The 3,765-nt window shown below is 48.7% G+C and overlaps 1 long non-coding RNA gene across 1 annotated transcript; it reads left to right on the forward strand.

Annotated features, from left to right (window-relative positions):
• Nucleotides 1–452: 452 nt before the first annotated feature.
• On the forward strand, nucleotides 453–1,839 carry LOC141279238 (uncharacterized). The gene is made up of 3 exons (XR_012333208.1): nucleotides 453–475; nucleotides 1,162–1,281; nucleotides 1,663–1,839. It is a non-coding gene; the product is annotated as an uncharacterized lncRNA (long non-coding RNA).
• The last annotated feature ends 1,926 nt before the right edge of the window (nucleotides 1,840–3,765 follow it).

Genomic DNA, 3,765 nt, shown 5'->3' on the forward strand with positions numbered 1-3,765 from the left:
CCGTTTGTGCCGGAAGTCACTTTGGTTGGCTATTACTCCTTGACCTTTCATTTCACACACTCATTTAAGCCCCCAGTATTTATTTTTTCCAGAGCTGAAAGCCTCGTGGAAGTCAACCCATGAAGGGCCCCAAATGAGACAGAAAGTGGAGGGAGCAGACAGGTTTCTCCTGAAGGCTATTCTCTCACCTGCCACTGCCCCTCCAGCAACTGTGACCTTGACCTCGACCTTACCTAGGCACACCAAGCCCTCCCGCAGAGCTGGGCTCAAGATGGGTGTGGTGGTGTGAGAGGGGTCCTCGGAGAAAGCACTGCGGGGTCAGCCTGGGGCCAGGGGAGGCTTCTGGAAGAAGTGATCTCTGAGGAGACAAGGCTAAGGTTGAGTTCTAAGTTCTAAGTTCTAAGTTCTAAGGTTGAGTGGAAATCGTCCAGGTGACAAGGAACTGGGGGAGAAGGATGTCATCTGAGGGAACAGTGTGAGTAAAGGTGATGGGGCCTGAAACAGCGTGGGAGGGGCTGAGATCCACACTAGAACACAGGAGAGAGAAGGTAGAGAGGAAGGAACCCAGAGAGATGGGGGAGGGGTGGAGATCACAGACGACCCCACTGAGACCTTTAGACTTGATCCTGTGGGCATGCAGAGGCCCCGAGGGTTTTCAATTTGGGAATGAAATGATCAGATGCACATTTAAGCTGGGTCACTCAGGCGGCTATTGAGGCCTCAGGGGGAGTTGTAGGGAGAGACGTGAAACATCGCTTTGTTTTAAACTGAAATTTGAAAGTCTCTGAAATTTATTGGCAATACATGGGGCTAGTGTGTGTGAATCACAGTCCAGAAATTTAGGTGTATATAAGAAATACATCTTTTTATAAGTCACCTTAATTTCTCTTTCACGCTCCCTATGTGACCAGGTTCTAAAAAAAGCTTCCACCACAATCTTTTTGAGAGACTCCCTCCCACAGACTTGGGGAGGTTTGGGGAGTCCTTCAGCAGTTCCAGGCCATCTCTCCATGTCAGTTACTTCTGGATCCTGTGGTCCTGGCCAGTGCTCGTGACCTGTCTATTTAGGGAGGAAAGGGAGAGGAGAGAGAAAAGGGAGAAATCACAGCTAAGACCAGAATCGGCTTATTCCCTCACAATGGGTTTTTAAAAATCATATAGATATACGTATCTGCGGAGGGGACACCAACGCTTTATGTAAGAAGTTATGGGAACTTGAACTAAGAGAGACAGAGGAGGAATAGAAGAAGGGGATTCAAGAAAATGGAAGAAGCAAAATCAGTAAGAGCTGGTGACCGATGGGTGGTGGAGGGTAAGGGAGAGGGCTCTGGGCCCCTGGACCAAACGATGACAAATGGCACGCACTGAGCTAGAAGTCACAGCAGGCACAGGAGAGTGGGAGTGGGGGACAGAGGTCACCTGCCGCTAGGCTGCAGCTCAGGCCGGCAGTCTTGAAGCTGGTGGCCCATGGCTTTGCCCCCTCTGCCCAGCAGGACTCCAAGTCCACCTTCACTTGCCTCTTTCTCTGGCCCAGATTCTCCCATCTCCGTGCCCCCCAAATATCTGTGTTTATTCTCCTACCCATTCAATTGCATTACCTTCTGTCAGTGTTACATGCCCGTCTGTAGGTTTTCCCTCTACATACAGATTATTCTCCTTTAGCCTACAGGTCCCAACACGGCAGAGCTGCCCTGTCTGCTGGGCACTGGAGAAGGCGCCCCAGTGCGTGAGACGGGGTGCAGGGACCTCGCGTCAGTGCCGGCTGTGTTACACACCATCTATATCACAAGCTTAGTATCCTCTCCCTTGTTTGTAAAATGAGGGCTACTCTGACCAAAAACCAGGGGTGTCAGGTGATCAGATGGCATAACGTATGGAAAAGCATTCTTTAAACGGGATACGGTGTTCAAATGTAAGTTATCAAGTCACCCTATGTGACACCTGTGCTTGTCTGTCCTGCCTCCATCTTTCTCCTCCTTAGCAATCCCTCACCCTGTAAATCTAAACTGAGAAAACCACCTCCAGGAAGGCAGGTGTGTGTGGGAAGGCGTGGAGCTGAAGGGGCGTGAGGAAGAGGAGTGAGGGGGCGGGTCAGGGATCCCTGCTGCTGACCCCCTGATCTCAGCCGGAGCAGGGACCCGGCAGTCACAGCCAGAGGCCGCAGGCTCCAGGCTGAGATGCTGCACGGTGGACTTTTTTTTTTTTTTTCCTTTTTCACTCTTGGCAATCTGTTAGAAATGGTGCCTGCTTGTCCCCGCTCCAAGCCCGACAAAACACAGCTTTCATCATTTGATGGTGTACATGTACAGCCATGCAGAGGCACAGAAATCAATGCGCATTGATTCCTAAGCTAGGAATTCATAAACTTCTTTAAGGTCACCAATTGATTTTTCACTTTTGGTAAAAAAAAATGTGAGACTTCAGACCTTTCTCTTCATTTGTGCTGGCTTTCTCATCTACAGGGGACACACGGGGCTGCACACGGGCCCTCCCTCACCTGTGTGAGCCCAGCCTTCCCCTCCTCGGGGCCGCCAGGAGGGAGAAGCACCCAGATACAGGGAGAGAGGGGCACACGTGTTTAAACACTCCTCCCGCTACATCAAAGCCTCCTCGCAGTGGCCTAATCTCCTGGATTAGTCAAATGACGGGACAAATGCATTTGAAGGATGACACCCCCCAAATGGAAGCGTGTTTGGAACAGACGCATCAGCATTTGACAAATCGGAGCTGGGCAGTGGGGACGGGAGGTGGGAGGGGCGGCCGGGCTTGATTTCAGTGTGAAGGCGGGGCTCAGATCAGTGCCCCGCCCCCAGGATGTCTCTGCCGAGGACACCACGTGGTGAGTGGGGCGGGCGCCTTAGCTAGTGTCCAAAGGTGGGTACCAGCCCCGTTACCAAGGGAGCGTCCTCATCACCTGAACCTGTTTACCCACATCTGAAGAAATGGAGTAAATATCTACCTTGTGAAGTGGTGAAGACCAAATATGACGTTATTGTAAAAGCATTGTTTAGACTGCAAAGTATCGGATGAGTATGAGAGAGTCCAGTGCCCCAAATCCTCCCCACTTATGTTTAGAATCAAAAAGTTTTAAAGAAATTCATGAATGTTATGACTGATGGGGTCACCGTGGATCCCTTCTTTCTTTCTTCCTTTTAAAAAATTTTATTTTATCGTGGTAAGAGCACTTAACATGAGACCTCCCTTCTTACAGATGTTTAAGTGCACAATACAGTATTGTTAACCTCCAGGCACAATGTCATCTACAGGCAGATCTCTCGAATTTACTCACTCTGCACAACTGAAACGTTATACCTGTTGAACAACTCCTTTTCCCCCTCCCCCCAGCCCCAGGCCACCGCCCTTGCCCTTCTAGTCTGTGCTTCTAGGAGATGAACTATTTTATTTTATTTTTAATTTATTTTATTGATGTATAGTTGATTTACAATGTTGTGTTAATTCCTGCTGTACAGCAAAGTGTTTCAGGTGTACATATATGCCTACATTCTTTTTCATTTTCTTTTCCATTATAGTTTATCACAGGATACTGAACATAGTAGGACCTCTTTGTTTATCCATCCTATATGAGATAGTTTGCATCTGGTAATCCCAAACTCCCAATCCATCCCTTCCCCACCCCGTCCCCACTGGCAACCACAAGTCTGTTCTCTGTGTCTGAGAGTCTGTTTCTTTTCCATAGATAAGTTCATTTTTGTCATATTTTAGATTTCACATGTAAGTGATATCATGTGGTATTTTTCTTTCTCT

The sequence above is a fragment of the Tursiops truncatus genome, chromosome 8, assembly GCF_011762595.2.
Source record: "Tursiops truncatus isolate mTurTru1 chromosome 8, mTurTru1.mat.Y, whole genome shotgun sequence".
Taxonomy (NCBI): domain Eukaryota; kingdom Metazoa; phylum Chordata; class Mammalia; order Artiodactyla; family Delphinidae; genus Tursiops; species Tursiops truncatus.